Source organism: Cucumis sativus, chromosome 1 (genome assembly GCF_000004075.3).
Source record: "Cucumis sativus cultivar 9930 chromosome 1, Cucumber_9930_V3, whole genome shotgun sequence".
Classification (NCBI taxonomy): domain Eukaryota; kingdom Viridiplantae; phylum Streptophyta; class Magnoliopsida; order Cucurbitales; family Cucurbitaceae; genus Cucumis; species Cucumis sativus.
The window spans coordinates 25,431,590-25,453,851 of record NC_026655.2 but is presented as its reverse complement, the minus strand read 5'-3'; the positions used below and the strand labels follow the sequence as shown (position 1 = coordinate 25,453,851).

General features: G+C 31.9%; 3 long non-coding RNA genes across 28 annotated transcripts in view; all 3 read right to left on the bottom strand.

The window, feature by feature from the left end:
* Positions 1 to 20,320, bottom strand: part of LOC116403819 — a 34,016-nt gene extending 13,696 nt beyond the window's left edge. For 2 of the 26 annotated variants that reach the window (XR_004216658.1, XR_004216672.1), the window contains exons 1-10: positions 20,139 to 20,317; positions 19,950 to 20,017; positions 19,760 to 19,827; positions 19,570 to 19,637; positions 19,382 to 19,430; positions 19,225 to 19,292; positions 19,068 to 19,135; positions 18,910 to 18,977; positions 18,722 to 18,793; positions 18,502 to 18,555 (exon numbers count right to left, since the gene is read on the bottom strand). This is a non-coding gene — a long non-coding RNA (uncharacterized LOC116403819). Of the gene's footprint in view, positions 1 to 18,485; positions 18,556 to 18,721; positions 18,794 to 18,909; positions 18,985 to 19,067; positions 19,136 to 19,224; positions 19,300 to 19,381; positions 19,431 to 19,569; positions 19,645 to 19,759; positions 19,835 to 19,949; positions 20,018 to 20,138 lie in introns of all 26 variants that reach the window. The other 24 variants (XR_004216681.1, XR_004216678.1, XR_004216684.1 and 21 more) reach the window with 24 other exon arrangements.
* On the bottom strand, positions 1,676 to 5,101 carry LOC116403833. The gene is made up of 2 exons (XR_004216694.1): positions 2,490 to 5,101; positions 1,676 to 2,082 (listed from the first exon to the last, which is right to left on the bottom strand). It is a non-coding gene; the product is annotated as an uncharacterized LOC116403833 (long non-coding RNA).
* Positions 9,950 to 18,479, bottom strand: LOC116403829. Its single transcript, XR_004216692.1, has 2 exons — positions 18,054 to 18,479; positions 9,950 to 10,356 (listed from the first exon to the last, which is right to left on the bottom strand). It is a non-coding gene; the product is annotated as an uncharacterized LOC116403829 (long non-coding RNA).
* Positions 20,321 to 22,262: the final 1,942 nt, after the last annotated feature.

Sequence of the window (22,262 nt, the reverse complement as noted above, 5' to 3'; positions counted from 1 at the left end):
TGATTATTGGCTTAGTTTTTAGGAGCGAATGCTACAAAAAGTATTTATTTCCCATCATACCCTAGTCCGGCTCTAGGGTAATGATGGGTAATACAAACTTTTTGGTACGAACTCTTCTAAAAGCTAAATCAATAATCATCACAGCCTTCTCACTTTTCATGTTTTTTTCCTATCTTCAATTTTGGTATTTTCTTCTTCTACTTTCTTACTTCAATATTTCCCCCTTTCCACTTTCTCTTTTCCTCCTTTCCTACTGCTTCAACACTTGATCCAATTTGATAATCCTTTCTTCAAAGATGGCAACCTATTAGGCCTCTTTTCTTGGTTCCTTTAAATACACATATTAGGCTTACAAGTTTCTCCACTAATCCTTCAAAAACTTTTAATACTCTACCTTCTACCAATGAAAATGTCCAAATATAACCAACTTCATGTCCAAGCCAAAGCCAGAACTGTGAAGAAAATCAAATAGGTGCCCCATCTCTGTCCATCTTAACATTTCATTACTTTATTTCATCCAAAGAAGGACAAGAACACTTCATTCAAAAGTCGAACTTCAATCTCATATTAACCTTATTAGACCAAAAGAAACTTTACTCCTGCACCAATTAACCCAAGCACTTGTTATTTTAGAGTTTCATTTACTAAAAATCTTTTCAATGAATTACTCCATGATCCACCACACTCCATGTGCTTTTCCCCTCTTTAAATTCATAATTTCTCCTATAAGATATCACGGCAATTTGGCAAATCTTAAAAGTATCATGTTTCTCCAAGTTGTGAACTCTCCATCCAATTTTATACTCCTTTATCCAAAGAATGTCTAGACCTCACCAAACGCCAAAACGTGGAAGTACAATCATATAGTTGAATAATAGAAAATTCTTTTATTATAACTTATTTTCCTTATGTAACATAACGATTCAACCCAACAAATCCAAAACCTTTTCTGTTAATATTGTGTACAATCAAACTTTTCTCTTCAACTATTCTTTTTTAGACTTGTGAGTTTCTTAACATTTAAAATCCAAAATCATAAAAATGTATCTTCAATTCCAAAAAACTCCTGAATAAATATTAATTTGTACCCTCATATTTGAAAACCAAATGGAATGCTCAAGTCCATTTTATTCCAAACAAATTCTTCAAATAATACTTCAATTTTCAGTTTTGATATTGATTTAAATAAATACTCTTGATCCACCATATACTTCCGTATCTCTTTTCCTTTAGCATATAATCTTGAATTCTAACATCATTTTTCGTGAAAATTGTAGCCAATTATAAGAAAGTACCTTAATTTGTCCATTTTCTCAACTCTTCATCCAATTGTTTAATGTTTCATCGAATAGAACGCTTCCATAAAAAATAGGAGTCCAATATCATACCATATACTAATCCATAATTCTCTAATTGTACTTATCTTCCTCCTCACATTACATACATAACACTTCAACTCAACAAGTGACCAAATACGATGCAACTTTTCTTCGCTTCCAATTACCCAAATACCTTTTCTTCTAATGCCTCCTTTCTTTGTTTAGAACTGTCTCAAACCTCTTTCCATCATATGTCCAATTACTCCTTTTAGGAGAATGAGTTTCTCTTGCACTTATCCAAGAATATTGTTGAACCATAAATACCATATACCAATGAATCTCCATGTGACTTTTTCATTCTTAATGGCACACTCTAATGTTATCGTCAGGTCTCAAATCAATCTCCATAGCCAATTGTCAGCTACTCAAAGAAAGTAGCTTAGTTTGTCCATTTCATTAGCACTTCAATGAGTTTGCTAATCTTTCTTCCAAAGAATGACAAGAAATCTATCAAAAACTTGAAGTCCAATATCGTACTTTAATTTGAAATTCCCTTATTCAAACTTATCTTCCTATCTACTTGAAGATAATCATTCTCTTATTCAACTTATCTTTGGGTCTCCTTTAATACCTAACAAACTCAGCAATTCCATAAGATTGCCCCTTATCTAGCTTATAACCAACAGAATCTAACTTTGCACTTGCACCAATTACCCGAAAGAATTTTTATTCAAGTACTCCCTTTAATTAAAAACCTTCAGACCTCTTTTCTTAGTTTGTCCATTTCATTAGTCAAGTCTCAAATCAATCTCCATAGCCAATTGTCAGCTACTCAAAGAAAGTATCTTAGTTTGTCCATTTCATTAGCACTTCAATGAGTTTGCTAATCTTTCTTCCAAAGAATGACAAGAAATCTATCAAAAACTTGAAGTCCGAAATCGTACTTTAATTTGAAATTCCCTTATTCAAACTTATCTTCCTATCTACTTGAAGATAATCATTCTCTTATTCAACTTATCTTTGGGTCTCCTTTAATACCTAACAAACTCAGCAATTCCATAAGATTGCCCCTTATCTAGCTTATAACCAACAGAATCTATCTTTGCACTTGCACCAATTACCCGAAAGAATTTTTATTCAAGTACTCCCTTTAATTAAAAACCTTCAGACCTCTTTTCTTGGTTCCTTTAAAAACACCTATTAGGCTTATAAGTTTCTTCACCAATCCTTCAAAAACTTTTAATACTCAAAACATATATATTATTATTTATTTTAAAATTAGAGTTCAATGCTCCATTCCTAACCACTAAGACAATAAAGGATGTTATAATTTCATTCCTTGCTCATCAACTTCTCTCAAACCCGTCTTTACAATCAGTCCTACTATTTGACTCACCTACTCTTTGAAACAAAAACACTATATATATCGACAAAGAACACATAAAAACAAAACAAAGATATTCCCATGAAGCAATATTTAAAACAGTTCTGTATATGTATAAAATAATCCTAGGTAGTTTATCATAAACAAACAATTTCCTACGACTACGAAGCAAAGCTATTCAGTCATTAAACTTCTAACAAAACCACTGAAAATGTTCAAGTCGAATGTCACACTTCAATTCAAAACTCAAATATCTTGACTTCTCTATTTGTGCCATTTATAGTCCTCCATTTATTTTTACCAATTACATTAGTATAGCCAACTTTTCTTTTTCCAATAACCACGTCCATGGGAAATCACCAAATTTGTTAAATAAAAACTAAAAATCCAATTGGCTAGTCTTTCTCTTAGTGCACTATCTTAACTCTTAATCCATTATGATAATCTTTTCTCTAAACATTGACTCTTCATTCCAAAAGTTAAAAGCCAATGTCACACTTCAATCCAAAAATCAAATGTCCTTACTTCTCTATTTGTGTCATTTATGATCTTCTATGTTCTTTTTACCAATATTGCAATAGTATGGCCCAGTTTTCTTTTTCCAATAACCATGTACATGGCAAATCACCAAATTCGTTTAATTAAAACTTAATTCAATTGGCTAATATTTCTCTTAGTGCACTATCTTAACTCTTAATCCATTTTGATAATCTTTTCTCTGAACATTGGCTCTTCATTCCAAAAGTTGAAGTCCAATGCCACACTTAAATGCAAAACTCAAATATCCTTACTTCTCTATTTGTCCCATTTATAGTCCTCCATGTTCTTTTTATACTTTAGTATAAAATTCCTTTATTCAAACTTATCTTCCCATCTCCTTACATAATCATGGCCTTATACAAACTTATCTTCCTGCCTTCTTCAATACCTAACAAACTAAGCAATTCCATAAGATTGCCCGTAATCAGCTTATAATAAACAGAATCGAACCAGCATTAGCGTTAATTACCCAAAGATCTTTCATTCAAGTACTTCCTTTAATTAAAAACCTCCATACTTCTTTTTTTGGTTCCATTAGATACACCTATTAGGCTTATACGCTTCTCCACCAATCCTTCAAAACTTTTAATACTCCAAAACCTTGTGCCAATGAATCTCCACAAATATAACAAACTTCATGTCCAAGCGAAAGCCACTACTCCGAAAACCAAATGGATACCTTATCTCTGTCCATCTTAACATTTCGTAACTTATTTCATCCAAAGAAAGCAAATAACTCTTCATTCAAAAATTTAAGTTCAATCTCATCCGACACCTTATTACACCAATGGGACCTTTCTCTTGCACAAATTAACCCAAAAGCAGAGAGGATAGTTCTTTTAATTCTCTTCTTGGTTTTTCGTACTTTTCATTCTGAAATTGATCTATTCCTTACTGCAATCGTTGAAGTTTATATCCATACAATACGAACACAACTTGGTGATCTATCATAATCCAATTGACTAATCTTACAATTAAGGAACTATTTTAACACTTAATTCATCGTAATCCTTTCTCCAAGCATTGGCTCTTCATTCCAAAAGTTAAAAGTCCAAATGCCACACTTCAATCCAAAACTCAAATATCGAACTATTTTAACACTTAATTCATCGTAATCCTTTCTCCAAGCATTGGCTCTTCATTCCAAAAGTTAAAGTCCAAATGCCACACTTCAATCCAAAACTCAAATATCCTTACTTCTTTATTTGTTTCCTTTATAGTCCTCCATGTTCTTTTTACCAATTATATTAGTATAGCCAACATTTCTTCTTCCACTAACCATATCCATGGCAAATCACCAAATTCCTTAAACAAAATCCTAAATCCAAATGGCTAATCTTTCTCGTAGTGCACTATCTTAACTCTAAATCCATTATGGTAATCTGTTTTCAAAACAAGTAATCTGTTTTCAAAACATTGGCTCTTCATTCCAAAAGTTAAAAGTTGAATGTCACACATCAATCAAAAAATCAAATATCCTTACTTCTATATTTGTGCCTTTTATGGTCCTTCATGTTCTTTATACCAATTACATTAGTATAGCCAACTTTTCTTGTTCCAATAATCATGTCAACAACAAATCACCAAATTCGTTAAATAAAAACTTAATCCAATTGGCTAATCTTCCTCTTAGTGCACTATCTTTAACTCTTAATTCATTCTGATAATCTTTTCTCGAAACAATGGTTATTCATTCCAAAAGTTAAAATTGAATAACACTTAACAATCCAAAACTCAAATATCCTTACTTCTCTATTTGTGCCATTTCTGGTCCTCCACGTTCTTTTTGCCAATTACATTAGTTCAGCAAACTTTTCTTTTTCCAATAACCATATCCATGGAAATCACCAAATTTGTTAAAAAATCCACACTTCTATATTTGTGTCGATTATAGTCCTCCATGTTCTTTTTACAATTTACTTTAGTATAGCCAACTTTTTTTTCCAACAACCATGTCCATTGGAAATCACCAAATTCGTTAAACAAAAACTTAATCTATTCACAATTTAAATGCATAATCTCAGCACAAATCCATTTTGATATTTCTTTCTCAAAACAATTGGCTAGAGTTCTTTAATCCAAAACTTGAATCTCAACGTCACACTTCAATCCAAAACTCTTATATTCTAACTTTTCTTTTTGTGTCGTCTATAGTCCTCCATGTTGTCTTTTTTCAATATCATTTCATTAGCCAAATGACTTTTCGCTATATTCATATCAACGAAAAATTACCATAGAGCTTAAATAAAACCTTGATCCAATTGGCTAATATGACTCTTAGTGCACTATTTCAACACTAATTCAAGTTGATAATCATTTCTCAAAACAATGGCAAAGAGAACTCACCTCATCCCTTAAATAAAAATTTTATCCATTTGGCTAATCTCACCATTAGTCAAAGTAAGAAAGTAGAAAAAGAAAATAACAAATTAAAATACAAGAAAAAACAAGAAATGTTAAAAGCGGTGATGATTATTGGCTTAGTTTTTAGCAGCGAATGCTACAAAAAAGTATTTAGTACCCATCATACCCTAGTCCGGCTCTAGGGTAATGATGGGTAATACAAACTTCTTGGTACGAACTCTTCTAAACGCTAAATCAATAATCATCACAGACTTCTCACTTTTCATGTTTTTTTCCTATCTTTAATTTTGATATTTTCTTTTTCCACTTTCTTACATTGGCATTTCCCTTTCCACTTTCTCTTTACGGCCTCGACACTTGATCCAATTTGATAATCCTTTCTCCAAAAGATGGCAACCTATTAGGCCTCTTTTCTTGGTTCCCTTAAATACACCTATTAGGCTTTACAACTTTCTCCACTAATCCTTAAAAAACTTTTAATACTTTAACCTATGCCAATGCGAATCTCCAAATATAACAAACTTCATGTCCAAGCCAAAGCCACAATTGCAAAAACTAAACGGATGCCTCATCTTTGTCCGTCATTTCATCACTTATTTTGTCCAAAAAAAGACAAGAACTCTTCATTCAAAAGTTGAACTTCAATCTCATACTAATCTACTTTATTAGACCGATAGGAACTTTTCTCTTGCACCAATAAACCCAAACCCATTTTATGTTTAGGTTTCATTTACATGAAACTCTTCCAATGAATTACTCCATCATCCACCACACTCTTTGTGTCTTTTCTCCCCTCTTTAAATTCACAATCTCTAATGTTATCTTCTCGTATAAAACATCATGGCAAGTAGTTGCCAATCCTAAAAAGTACCAAAGCTTTTCCATCTTCTAAACTCTTCATCCAATTTTATACTTCTTTGGTTCCAATTACTCAAATACCTTTTATTCTAATGTCTCCTTTCTTTGTTTAGAATGATCTGAAAACTCTTTTCATGATCGGTCCAATTACTCCTTTTCAGAAAATGAGTTTCTCTTGCATTTTGTCAGACAATCTTGTAGAACCCTAGAAACCATATACCAACGAATCTCACATTTGACCATTTCATTTTTAATTATATACTATACTGTTAATGTTTGGACTTAGATCAATTTCCACGGTCAATTGTCAGCTACTGAAATAAAGTATCTTAGTTTGTCCATTATATTAGCACTTTAGTGAATTTGCTAATCTTTCTTCACAAAAATGGCAAGAATTCTATCAAAAACTTGGAAGTCCAAAATTTGATACTTTAGTATGAAACTCCTTTATTCACACTTATCTTCCCATCTCCTTACATAACCATGGCCTTATACAAACTTATCTCTTTGCCTTCTTCAATACCTAATAAACTCAGCAATTCCATAAGATTGCCCGTTATCTAACTTATAACCAACAGAATTGAACTTTGAATTAGCGCCAATTACCCAAAGAACTTTCATTCAAGTACTTCTTTTAATTAAAAACCTTCATACCTCTTTTTCTAGGTTCCTTTAAATACACCTATTAGGCTTATACGCTTCTCCACTAATCCTTTAAAACTTTTAATACTCAAAACCTTGTGCCAATGAATCTCCAAATATAACAAACTTCATGTCCAAGCGAAAGCCACAACTGCGAAAACCAAACGGATGCCTTATCTCTGTCCATCTTAACATTTCAAAACTTATTTCATCCAAAGAAAGCCAATAACTATTCTTTCAAAAATTGAAGTTCAATCTCATACTAGTCTACCTTATTAGACCAATAGGACCTTTCTCTTGCACCAATTAACCCAAAAACTATTTATTTTAGAGTTTCACTTACTTGAAAGTTTTTTTGATGAATTACTCCATCATCCACCGCACTCCATGTTTCTTCTCTACCCTTTTTCATTTTGCAATCTCTAACATTATCTTGTCGTATAAACATGGTGGCAAGTTGTTGCCAAATCCAAAAAACATCAAAGCTTTTCCTTGTTCACAACTCTCCATCCAATTTTATACTTCTTTGGGTCCAACTACCCAAATAACTTTTATTCTAATGTCTTCCTTCTTTGTTTATAATTCTCTCAAAACCCCTTCCAAGATCTGTCCAATTACTCCCTTTAGGAAAATGAGTTTCTCTTGCATTTATAAAAAAATCTTGTGGATCCCTCAAAACCATAACTGTTTTAGATCACTAGGACTCTTCAACCAACTCTTGGTCCATCTGTTTCAGAAGATTACCTAATAATGAGGAAATATTAGATTTTCAAACCTCGTTGAGTCAGATTTCTTCTTAACAGCCAGCCTCCTTATATTCTAACTTTTCTTTTTGTGTCGTCTATAGTCCCTCCATGTTGTCTTTTTTCAATATCATTTCATTAGCCAAATGACTTTTCGCTATATTCATATCAACGAAAAATCACCATAGAGCTTATAAATAAAACCTTGATCCAATTGGCTAATCTGACTCTTAGTGCACTATTTCAACACTAATTCAAGTTGATAATCATTTCTCAAAACAATGGCAAAGAGATATGAGCACTCACCCCATCCCTTAAATAAAAATTTAATCCATTAGGCTAATCTCACCGTTAGTCAAAGTAAGAAAGTAGAAAAGAAAATACCAAATTAAAATACAAGAAAAAAACAAGAAATTTGATAAAAGCGGTGATGATTATTGGCTTAGTTTTTAGGAGCGAATGCTACCAAAAAGTATTTATTTCCCATCATACCCTAGTCCGGCTCTAGGGTAATGATGGGTAATACAAACTTTTTGGTACGAACTCTTCTAAAAGCTAAATCAATAATCATCACAGCCTTCTCACTTTTCATGTTTTTTCCTATCTTCAATTTTGGTATTTCTTCTTCTACTTTCTTACTTCAATATTTCCCCCTTTCCACTTTCTCTTTTCCTCCTTTCCTACTGCTTCAACACTTGATCCAATTTGATAATCCTTTCTTCAAAAGATGGCAACCTATTAGGCCTCTTTTCTTGGTTCCTTTAAATACACATATTAGGCTTACAAGTTTCTCCACTAATCCTTCAAAAACTTTTAATACTCTACCTTCTACCAATGAAAATGTCCAAATATAACCAACTTCATGTCCAAGCCAAAGCCAGAACTGTGAAGAAAATCAAATAGGTGCCCCATCTCTGTCCATCTTAACATTTCATTACTTATTTCATCCAAAGAAGGACAAGAACACTTCATTCAAAAGTCGAACTTCAATCTCATATTAACCTTATTAGACCAAAAGAAACTTTACTCCTGCACCAATTAACCCAAGCACTTGTTATTTTAGAGTTTCATTTACTAAAAATCTTTTCAATGAATTACTCCATGATCCACCACACTCCATGTGCTTTTCCCCTCTTTAAATTCATAATTTCTCCTATAAGATATCACGGCAATTTGGCAAATCTTAAAAGTATCATGTTTCTCCAAGTTGTGAACTCTCCATCCAATTTTATACTCCTTTATCCAAAGAATGTCTAGACCTCACCAAACGCCAAAACGTGGAAGTACAATCATATAGTTGAATAATAGAAAATTCTTTTATTATAACTTATTTTCCTTATGTAACATAAGATTCAACCCAACAAATCCAAAACTTTTCTGTTAATATTGTGTACAATCAAACTTTTCTCTTCAACTATTCTTTTTTAGACTTGTGAGTTTCCTAACATTTAAAATCCAAAATCATAAAAATGTATCTTCAATTCCAAAAAACTCCTGAATAAATATTAATTTACCCTCATATTTGAAAACCAAATGGAATGCTCAAGTCCATTTTATTCCAAACAAATTCTTCAAATAATACTTCAATTTTCAGTTTTGATATTGATTTAAATAAATACTCTTGATCCACCATATACTTCCGTATCTCTTTTCCTTTAGCATATAATCTTGAATTCTAACATCATTTTTCGTGAAAATTGTAGCCAATTATAAGAAAGTACCTTAATTTGTCCATTTCTCAACTCTTCATCCAATTGTTTAATGTTTCATCGAATAGAACGCTTCCATAAAAAATAGGAGTCCAATATCATACCATATACTAATCCATAATTCTCTAATTGTACTTATCTTCCTCCCACATTACATACATAACACTTCAACTCAACAAGTGACCAAATACGATGCAACTTTTCTTCGCTTCCAATTACCCAAATACCTTTTCTTCTAATGCCTCCTTTCTTTGTTTAGAACTGTCTCAAACCTCTTTCCATCATATGTCCAATTACTCCTTTTAGGAGAATGAGTTTCTCTTGCACTTATCCAAGAATATTGTTGAACCATAAATACCATATACCAATGAATCTCCATGTGACTTTTTCATTCTTAATGGCACACTCTAATGTTATCGTCAGGTCTCAAATCAATCTCCATAGCCAATTGTCAGCTACTCAAAGAAAGTAGCTTAGTTTGTCCATTTCATTAGCACTTCAATGAGTTTGCTAATCTTTCTTCCAAAGAATGACAAGAAATCTATCAAAAACTTGAAGTCCAATATCGTACTTTAATTTGAAATTCCCTTATTCAAACTTATCTTCCTATCTACTTGAAGATAATCATTCTCTTATTCAACTTATCTTTGGGTCTCCTTTAATACCTAACAAACTCAGCAATTCCATAAGATTGCCCCTTATCTAGCTTATAACCAACAGAATCTAACTTTGCACTTGCACCAATTACCCGAAAGAATTTTTATTCAAGTACTCCCTTTAATTAAAAACCTTCAGACCTCTTTTCTTAGTTTGTCCATTTCATTAGTCAAGTCTCAAATCAATCTCCATAGCCAATTGTCAGCTACTCAAAGAAAGTATCTTAGTTTGTCCATTTCATTAGCACTTCAATGAGTTTGCTAATCTTTCTTCCAAAGAATGACAAGAAATCTATCAAAAACTTGAAGTCCGAAATCGTACTTTAATTTGAAATTCCCTTATTCAAACTTATCTTCCTATCTACTTGAAGATAATCATTCTCTTATTCAACTTATCTTTGGTCTCCTTTAATACCTAACAAACTCAGCAATTCCATAAGATTGCCCCTTATCTAGCTTATAACAACAGAATCTATCTTTGCACTTGCACCAATTACCGCGAAAGAATTTTTATTCAAGTACTCCCTTTAATTAAAAACCTTCAGACTCTTTTCTTGGTTCCTTTAAAAACACCTATTAGGCTTATAAGTTTTCTTCACCAATCCTTCAAAAACTTTAATACTCAAAACATATATATTATTATTTATTTTAAAATTAGAGTTCAATGCTCCATTCCTAACCACTAAGACAATAAAGGATGTTATATTATTTCATTCCTTGCTCATCAACTTCTCTCAAACCCGTCTTTACAATCAGTCCTACTATTTGACTCACCTACTTTTGAAACAAAAACACTATATAATCGACAAAGAAACATAAAAACAAAACAAAGATATTCCCATGAAGCAATATTTAAAACAGTTCTGTATATGTATAAAATAATCCTAGGTAGTTTATCATAAACAAACAATTTCCTACGACTACGAAGCAAAGCTATTCAGTCATTAAACTTCTAACAAAACCACTGAAAATGCAAGTCGAATGTCACACTTCAATTCAAAACTCAAATATCTTGACTTCTCTATTTGTGCATTTATAGTCCCCATTTATTTTTACCAATTACATTAGTATAGCCAACTTTTTTTTCCAATAACCACGTCCATGGGAAATCACCAAATTTGTTAAATAAAAACTAAAAATCCAATTGGCTAGTCTTTCTCTTAGTGCACTATCTTAACTCTTAATCCATTATGATAATCTTTTCTCTAAACATTGACTCTTCATTCCAAAAGTTAAAAGCCAATGTCACACTTCAATCCAAAAATCAAATGTCCTTACTTCTCTATTTGTGTCATTTATGATCTTCTATGTTCTTTTTACCAATATTGCAATAGTATGGCCCAGTTTTCTTTTTCCAATAACCATGTACATGGCAAATCACCAAATTCGTTTAATTAAAACTTAATTCAATTGGCTAATATTTCTCTTAGTGCACTATCTTAACTCTTAATCCATTTTGATAATCTTTTCTCTGAACATTGGCTCTTCATTCCAAAAGTTGAAGTCCAATGCCACACTTAAATGCAAAACTCAAATATCCTTACTTCTCTATTTGTCCCATTTATAGTCCTCCATGTTCTTTTTATACTTTAGTATAAAATTCCTTTATTCAAACTTATCTTCCCATCTCCTTACATAATCATGGCCTTATACAACTTATCTTCCTGCCTTCTTCAATACCTAACAAACTAAGCAATTCCATAAGATTGCCCGTAATCAGCTTATAATAACAGAATCGAACCAGCATTAGCGTTAATTACCCAAAGATCTTTCATTCAAGTACTTCCTTTAATTAAAAACCTCCATACTTCTTTTTTGGTTCCATTAGATACACCTATTAGGCTTATACGCTTCTCCACACAATCCTTCAAAACTTTTAATACTCCAAAACCTTGTGCAATGAATCTCCACAAATATAACAAACTTCATGTCCAAGCGAAAGCCACTACTCCGAAAACCAAATGGATACCTTATCTCTGTCCATCTTAACATTTCGTAACTTATTTCATCCAAAGAAAGCAAATAACTCTTCATTCAAAAATTTAAGTTCAATCTCATCCGACACCTTATTACACCAATGGACCTTTCTCTTGCACAAATTAACCCAAAAGCAGAGAGGATAGTTCTTTTAATTCTCTTCTTGGTTTTTCGTACTTTTCATTCTGAAATTGATCTATTCCTTACTGCAATCGTTGAAGTTTATATCCATACAATACGAACACAACTTGGTGATCTATCATAATCCAATTGACTAATCTTACAATTAAGGAACTATTTTAACACTTAATTCATCGTAATCCTTTCTCCAAGCATTGGCTCTTCATTCCAAAAGTTAAAAGTCCAAATGCCACACTTCAATCCAAAACTCAAATATCGAACTATTTTAACACTTAATTCATCGTAATCCTTTCTCCAAGCATTGGCTCTTCATTCCAAAGTTAAAGTCCAAATGCCACACTTCAATCCAAAACTCAAATATCCTTACTTCTTTATTTGTTTCCTTTATAGTCCTCCATGTTCTTTTTACCAATTATATTAGTATAGCAACATTTCTTCTTCCACTAACCATATCCATGGCAAATCACCAAATTCCTTAAACAAAATCCTAAATCCAAATGGCTAATCTTTCTCGTAGTGCACTATCTTAACTCTAAATCCATTATGGTAATCTGTTTCAAAACAAGTAATCTGTTTTCAAAACATTGGCTCTTCATTCAAAAGTTAAAAGTTGAATGTCACACATCAATCAAAAATCAAATATCCTTACTTCTATATTTGTGCCTTTTATGGTCCTTCATGTTCTTTATACCAATTACATTAGTATAGCCAACTTTTCTTGTTCCAATAATCATGTCAACAACAAATCACCAAATTCGTTAAATAAAAACTTAATCCAATTGGCTAATCTTCCTCTTAGTGCACATCTTTAACTCTTAATTCATTCTGATAATCTTTTTCTCGAAACAATGTTATTCATTCCAAAAGTTAAAATTGAATAACACTTAACAATCCAAAACTCAATATCCTTACTTCTCTATTTGTGCCATTTCTGGTCCTCCACGTTCTTTTTGCCAATTACATTAGTTCAGCAAACTTTTCTTTTTCCAATAACCATATCCATGGAAATCACCAAATTTGTTAAATAAATCCACACTTCTATATTTGTGTCGATTATAGTCCTCCATGTTCTTTTTACAATTTACTTTAGTATAGCCAACTTTTTTTTCCAACAACCATGTCCATTGGAAATCACCAAATTCGTTAAACAAAAACTTAATCTATTCACAATTTAAATGCATAATCTCAGCACAAATCCATTTTGATATTTCTTTCTCAAAACAATTGGCTAGAGTTCTTTAATCCAAACTTGAATCTCAACGTCACACTTCAATCCAAAACTCTTATATTCTAACTTTTCTTTTTGTGTCGTCTATAGTCCTCCATGTTGTCTTTTTTCAATATCATTTCATTAGCCAAATGACTTTTCGCTATATTCATATCAACGAAAAATTACCATAGAGCTTAAATAAAACCTTGATCCAATTGGCTAATATGACTCTTAGTGCACTATTTCAACACTAATTCAAGTTGATAATCATTTCTCAAAACAATGGCAAAGAGAACTCACCTCATCCCTTAAATAAAAATTTTATCCATTTGGCTAATCTCACCATTAGTCAAAGTAAGAAAGTAGAAAAAGAAAATAACAAATTAAAATACAAGAAAAAACAAGAAATGTGTTAAAAGCGGTGATGATTATTGGCTTAGTTTTTAGCAGCGAATGCTACAAAAAAGTATTTAGTACCCATCATACCCTAGTCCGGCTCTAGGGTAATGATGGGTAATACAAACTTCTTGGTACGAACTCTTCTAAACGCTAAATCAATAATCATCACAGACTTCTCACTTTTCATGTTTTTTTCCTATCTTTAATTTTGATATTTTCTTTTTCCACTTTCTTACATTGGCATTTCCCCTTTCCACTTTCTCTTTACGGCCTCGACACTTGATCCAATTTGATAATCCTTTCTCCAAAAGATGGCAACCTATTAGGCCTCTTTTCTTGGTTCCCTTAAATACACCTATTAGGCTTTACAACTTTCTCCACTAATCCTTAAAAAACTTTTAATACTTTAACCTATGCCAATGCGAATCTCCAAATATAACAAACTTCATGTCCAAGCCAAAGCCACAATTGCAAAACTAAACGGATGCCTCATCTTTGTCCGTCATTTCATCACTTATTTTGTCCAAAAAAAGACAAGAACTCTTCATTCAAAAGTTGAACTTCAATCTCATACTAATCTACTTTATTAGACCGATAGGAACTTTTCTCTTGCACCAATAAACCCAAACCCATTTTATGTTTAGGTTTCATTTACATGAAACTCTTCCAATGAATTACTCCATCACACCACACTCTTTGTGTCTTTTCTCCCCTCTTTAAATTCACAATCTCTAATGTTATCTTCTCGTATAAAACATCATGGCAAGTAGTTGCCAATCCTAAAAAGTACCAAAGCTTTTCCATCTTCTTAAACTCTTCATCCAATTTTATACTTCTTTGGTTCCAATTACTCAAATACCTTTTATTCTAATGTCTCCTTTCTTTGTTTAGAATGATCTGAAAACTCTTTTCATGATCGGTCCAATTACTCCTTTTCAGAAAATGAGTTTCTCTTGCATTTTGTCAGACAATCTTGTAGAACCCTAGAAACCATATACCAACGAATCTCACATTTGACCATTTCATTTTTAATTATATACTATACTGTTAATGTTTGGACTTAGATCAATTTCCACGGTCAATTGTCAGCTACTGAAATAAAGTATCTTAGTTTGTCCATTATATTAGCACTTTAGTGAATTTGCTAATCTTTCTTCACAAAAATGGCAAGAATTCTATCAAAAACTTGGAAGTCCAAAATTTGATACTTTAGTATGAAACTCCTTTATTCACACTTATCTTCCCATCTCCTTACGGATAACCATGGCCTTATACAAACTTATCTCTTTGCCTTCTTCAATACCTAATAAACTCAGCAATTCCATAAGATTGCCCGTTATCTAACTTATAACCAACAGAATTGAACTTTGAATTAGCGCCAATTACCCAAAGAACTTTCATTCAAGTACTTCTTTTAATTAAAAACCTTCATACCTCTTTTTCTAGGTTCCTTTAAATACACCTATTAGGCTTATACGCTTCTCCACTAATCCTTTAAAACTTTTAATACTCAAAACCTTGTGCCAATGAATCTCCAAATATAACAAACTTCATGTCCAAGCGAAAGCCACAACTGCGAAAACCAAACGGATGCCTTATCTCTGTCCATCTTAACATTTCAAAACTTATTTCATCCAAAGAAAGCCAATAACTATTCTTTCAAAAATTGAAGTTCAATCTCATACTAGTCTACCTTATTAGACCAATAGGACCTTTCTCTTGCACCAATTAACCCAAAAACTATTTATTTTAGAGTTTCACTTACTTGAAAGTTTTTTTGATGAATTACTCCATCATCCACCGCACTCCATGTTTCTTCTCTACCCTTTTTCATTTTGCAATCTCTAACATTATCTTGTCGTATAAACATGGTGGCAAGTTGTTGCCAAATCCAAAAAACATCAAAGCTTTTCCTTGTTCACAACTCTCCATCCAATTTTATACTTCTTTGGGTCCAACTACCCAAATAACTTTTATTCTAATGTCTTCCTTCTTTGTTTATAATTCTCTCAAAACCCCTTCCAAGATCTGTCCAATTACTCCCTTTAGGAAAATGAGTTTCTCTTGCATTTATAAAAAAATCTTGTGGATCCCTCAAAACCATAACTGTTTTAGATCACTAGGACTCTTCAACCAACTCTTGGTCCATCTGTTTCAGAAGATTACCTAATAATGAGGAAATATTAGATTTTCAAACCTCGTTGAGTCAGATTTCTTCTTAACAGCCAGCCTCCTTATATTCTAACTTTTCTTTTTGTGTCGTCTATAGTCCCTCCATGTTGTCTTTTTTCAATATCATTTCATTAGCCAAATGACTTTTCGCTATATTCATATCAACGAAAAATCACCATAGAGCTTATAAATAAAACCTTGATCCAATTGGCTAATCTGACTCTTAGTGCACTATTTCAACACTAATTCAAGTTGATAATCATTTCTCAAAACAATGGCAAAGAGATATGAGCACTCACCCCATCCCTTAAATAAAAATTTAATCCATTAGGCTAATCTCACCGTTAGTCAAAGTAAGAAAGTAGAAAAAGAAAATACCAAATTAAAATACAAGAAAAAAACAAGAAATTTGATAAAAGCGGTGATGATTATTGGCTTAGTTTTTAGGAGCGAATGCTACCAAAAAGTATTTATTTCCCATCATACCCTAGTCCGGCTCTAGGGTAATGATGGGTAATACAAACTTTTTGGTACGAACTCTTCTAAAAGCTAAATCAATAATCATCACAGCCTTCTCACTTTTCATGTTTTTTTCCTATCTTCAATTTTGGTATTTTCTTCTTCTACTTTCTTACTTCAATATTTCCCCCTTTCCACTTTCTCTTTTCCTCCTTTCCTACTGCTTCAACACTTGATCCAATTTGATAATCCTTTCTTCAAAAGATGGCAACCTATTAGGCCTCTTTTCTTGGTTCCTTTAAATACACATATTAGGCTTACAAGTTTCTCCACTAATCCTTCAAAAACTTTTAATACTCTACCTTCTACCAATGAAAATGTCCAAATATAACCAACTTCATGTCCAAGCCAAAGCCAGAACTGTGAAGAAAATCAAATAGGTGCCCCATCTCTGTCCATCTTAACATTTCATTACTTATTTCATCCAAAGAAGGACAAGAACACTTCATTCAAAAGTCGAACTTCAATCTCATATTAACCTTATTAGACCAAAAGAAACTTTACTCCTGCACCAATTAACCCAAGCACTTGTTATTTTAGAGTTTCATTTACTAAAAATCTTTTCAATGAATTACTCCATGATCCACCACACTCCATGTGCTTTTCCCCTCTTTAAATTCATAATTTCTCCTATAAGATATCACGGCAATTTGGCAAATCTTAAAAGTATCATGTTTCTCCAAGTTGTGAACTCTCCATCCAATTTTATACTCCTTTATCCAAAGAATGTCTAGACCTCACCAAACGCCAAAACGTGGAAGTACAATCACATAGTTGAATAATAGAAAATTCTTTTATTATAACTTATTTTCCTTATGTAACATAATGATTCAACCCAACAAATCCAAAACCTTTTCTGTTAATATTGTGTACAATCAAACTTTTCTCTTCAACTATTCTTTTTTAGACTTGTGAGTTTCCTAACATTTAAAATCCAAAATCATAAAAATGTATCTTCAATTCCAAAAAACTCCTGAATAAATATTAATTTATACCCTCATATTTGAAAACCAAATGGAATGCTTCAATTCCAAACAAATTTTTCGCATAATACTTCAATTTTCAGTTTTGATATTGATTTAAATAAATACTCTTGATCCACCATATACTTCCGTATCTCTTTTCCTTTAGCATATAATCTTCCTTCCAAAGAATGACAAGAAATCTATCAAAAACTTGAAGTCCAATATCGTACTTTAATTTGAAATTCCTTATTCAAACTTATCTTCCTATCTACTTGAAGATAATCATTCTCTTATTCAACTTATCTTTGGGTCTCCTTTAATACCTAACAAACTCAGCAATTCCATATGATTGCCCCTTATCTAGCTTATAACCAACAGAATCTAACTTTGCACTTGCACCAATTACCCGAAAGATTTTTTATTCAAGTACTCCCTTTAATTAAAAACCTTCAGACCTCTTTTCTTGGTTCCTTTAAAAACACCTATTAGGCTTATAAGTTTCTTCACCAATCCTTCAAAAACTTTTAATACTCAAAACATTTATATTATTATTTCTTTTTAAATTAGAGTTCAATGCTCCATTCCTAACCACTAAGACAAAAAGGATGTTATAATTTCATTCCTTGCTCATCAGCTTTTCTCAAACCCGTCTCTACAATCAGTCCTCCTATTTGACTCACCTACTCTTTGAAACAAAAACACTATATCTATCGACTACGAAGCAATATTTAAAACAATTCTGTATATGTATAAAATAATCCTAGGTAGTTTATCATAAACAAACAATTTCCTACGACTACGAAGCAAAGCTATTAAGTCATTAAAACTTCTAACAAAACCACTGAAAATGTATATTCATGGAATTTCATCAATTTAAATTCACTTACAGCAGAAGAAGCTTACACTTTTTCCAGACCCTGTCTTTTACTCCTCAGCTAACCAAGTTTATTCTTCTACCTGTAAAAGAAAACATAATGTAAAGAATATGTCTAAAAGTAAGAATTTGTAAAACTTAATTATGAGAAAATAAAACAAGATGTGTCCTTCTTAGGCAAATTAAACCAGTGAACAGGAAAAGAAAACACCCTAATTGGAAAAATCCTTAATCGGAATAGATGCCTACCGTAAGATTTCATCTAGGAAAACACTCTCCGTCCGCCAGATTGCATTGCGTGAAGAGAGAAGAACTTGTAAACTTAATTATGAGAAAATAAAACAAGATGAGTCCATCATAGGTAAATTAAACCAGTGAACAAAAGAAGAAAAAAAATCCTAATTCGAAAAATCCATAATCGGAATATAGACGCCTACCGTAAGATTTCATCTAGGAAAACAATCTCCGTCGTCTGGATTGCATTGCCTGAAGAAGAGAGGAGAACCTGTAAACTTAATTATGAGAAAATAAAACAAGATCTGTCCATCATAGGTAAATTAAACCAGTGAACAAAAAGAAGAATATAGACGCCTACCGTAAGATTTCATCTAGGAAAACAATCTCCGTCGTCTGGATTGCATTGCCTGAAGAAGAGAGGAGAACCTGCAAACTTAATTATAAGAAAATAAAACAAGATCTGTCCATCATAGGTATATTAAACCAGTGAACAAAAGAAGAATATAGACGCCTACCGTAAGATTTCATCTAGGAAAACAATCTCCGTCGTCTGGATTGCATTGCCTGAAGAAGAGAGGAGAACCTGCAAACTTAATTATAAGAAAATAAAACAAGATCTGTCCATCATAGGTATATTAAACCAGTGAACAAAAGAAGAATATAGACGCCTACCGTAAGATTTCATCTAGGAAAACAATCTCCGTCGTCTGGATTGCATTGCCTGAAGAAGAGAGGAGAACTGTAAACTTAATTATAAGAAAATAAAACAAGATCTGTCCATCATAGGTATATTAAACCAGTGAACAAAAGAAAAAAAAAACCTAATTCGAAAAATCCTTAATCGGATTATAGACGCCTACCGTAAGATTTCATCTAGGAAAACAATCTCCGTCGTCTGGATTGCATTGCCTGAAGAAGAGAGGAGAACCTGTAAACTTAATTATGAGAAAATAAAACAAGATCTGTCCATCATAGGTAAATTAAACCAGTGAACAAAAGAAAAAAAAAACCCTAATTCGAAAAATCCTTAATCGGAATATAGACGCCTACCGTAAGATTTCATCTAGGAAAACAATCTCCGTCGTCTGGATTGCATTGCCTGAAGAAGAGAGGAGAACCTGTAAACTTAATTATGAGAAAATAAAACAAGATCTGTCCATCATAGGTAAATTAAACCAGTGAACAAAAGAAAAAAAAAACCCTAATTCGAAAAATCCTTAATCGGAATATAGACGCCTACCGTAAGATTTCATCTAGGAAAACAATCTCCGTCGTCTGGATTGCATTGCCTGAAGAAGAGAGAAGAACCTGTAAACTTAATTATGAGAAAATAAAACAAGATCTGTCCTTCATATGTAAAATAAACCAGTGAACAGAAAAAAGAAAAACCCTAATTCAAAAAATCCTTAATCGGAATAGAGACGCCTACCATAAGATTTCATTTAGGAAAAAAATCTCCGTCTGCCGGTTGCATTGCCTGAAGAAGAGAGTAGAGAGTGGAGAAGAAAATAGGAACTGAAACAAGCGCCGGGAGATTGGTGCCTTTTGACCGTGGAAGAGAGAGCAACGGCTGTTTTATTTTCTTGTGGAGAAAGAAGCCTCTCGAGCAGAAGTATTTAAAAAAGACTTGAAGTGTTCCAAAGTATTTCAAAAGCTATTGGGCTATTGGGCTATTGGGCTATTGGACCATTGGTTGGTGTGTTTCCAAGGCCTCCTTGTATGGTGGGTGCTAGAATGAGTCCATGAGCCTAAATGTGCAACAAATTGCTTCATCTTTCCTACATTTGTTTTTGGACCTTTATCATTGTATACATATTAAAATCTTTTGTTTAAAAGAAAATTAGTAATGTATCATGTTGTCATGTATTGCAAGGGGAAAAACCTTCTCTAAACCCCTAACAATTGGTTTTTTACTTTTGAACAAAGTGACATATTATAAAAAAATTATATCAACAAGCGTTTTCATTTTGAGATCCTATCCTTCTTTGGAACTTTTTGTGACACAATTTCATATAATTCTAACTGACATTGAAGTAAAAAGTACAAGTTCTATATTATTGAACTATGTTCGTGTTGTTCATAATTTTACCGTGTATAAATACATTAATTAGTTTTTAAACTCAATTAAAATATATGTTTGCATTTTGGAATCCATAATTATTTTAAACTTTTAATTTTTTTTTCTTAAAATTTAAAAGTTTTTAAAAATTAGCTAACATTCTCTATAAATATAAACTTTTAAAATGTATATTCTGTTTCCTAAATTTTTAAATTTATTTTAGTTTGTCACTCTTTGATTTTTCTCCCTAACCTTGAAGGTTCGATTATCCTTCCTTGTAATGAAAAAGTTTGTTTTAGTTCCAACCTCTAAACTTAAAAGAAAAAAAAAATCATTTGTGATTTACTACGTTGCTTTTCTTTCTAAAGTTCTCTTTCTTCAATGGTTGCTTTTCATAACTTCTTGACCGACATCATTGATTTGTTAAAACTAAAAAAAAGTTAATTTTTTTAAACGGGTTTAGCTCAAAATTAATTGGTACGTTATTTCATTCTAGACATGAGAGATTTGACCTCACGTCTTCACAACTCAAAACAATAATAATTATATCAACTTTTTTAAATTACGAAAGTCAAAACAAATATTTTAAAGTCTCAAAACTAAATTAAAATAAAAACTCATGTATTGTCACCTATTATTTTATAACTTGAATAACTATCTCTCTACTCATAAATATTGGTAATAAACCACCAAACCTCTATACTGATTATTTACTATCTACGTTGTTCGAAGATTATATTATGTAAAGAAATATACGCAAACATTAAAGACTAAACACATGTACTTAGCTTATATCATCCCTGACATAGTTATTATTACAACGACCAAGTCTAATATGAAGTGTATATGTGTAACTAGAAAATCTTATAGTCATTTTCAAAGTGACCTAAGCTATTGTCATTGTCATAAATCATAATTGTAGGTTGAAATTACCAATCATTGACTTGGCCCCAAATTGGTCTCTCAATAGTCGGTGGTCATTTTCATAGAACTTTCCTATACACACTAACATAATACCCATCTCAATTTTTCCACTCTCTTCTCTAAAGTCTAAAGAGTTGATCTTCTATCATCCAATCCTTTAAACAAATGCTTTAATTTCATATCGTCTGGTTCCGTGTACTTCAAGTTCCATTTGCTTCATTGTGATGTTTATTTTCATTTTTATATTTTTAATTTTAGTTCATCTTATCTTTGTACTCTTAAGGTGGTGATCGTTTTAGTTCGTCCATTATTGTTTTTAGGTCAATAAGTATAATGAACAAAATAAACCAAAAGTATAACAACCAAAGTATTTTATTTTTTTTAATTGTCTTTGAATTTAAAAAGTTGTTAGGAAAAATACCTCTTGATTTGTTTTTCGTTAAAATGAAAAACGAAAACTGATGTGTAAATTTTAAAAAACGTATGCAATATAATATACGAGTCAATTATATAATTATCCTTATACAACTTATTTCTTTCAAACAATATCTCCAAAACGGCCCTTATAAC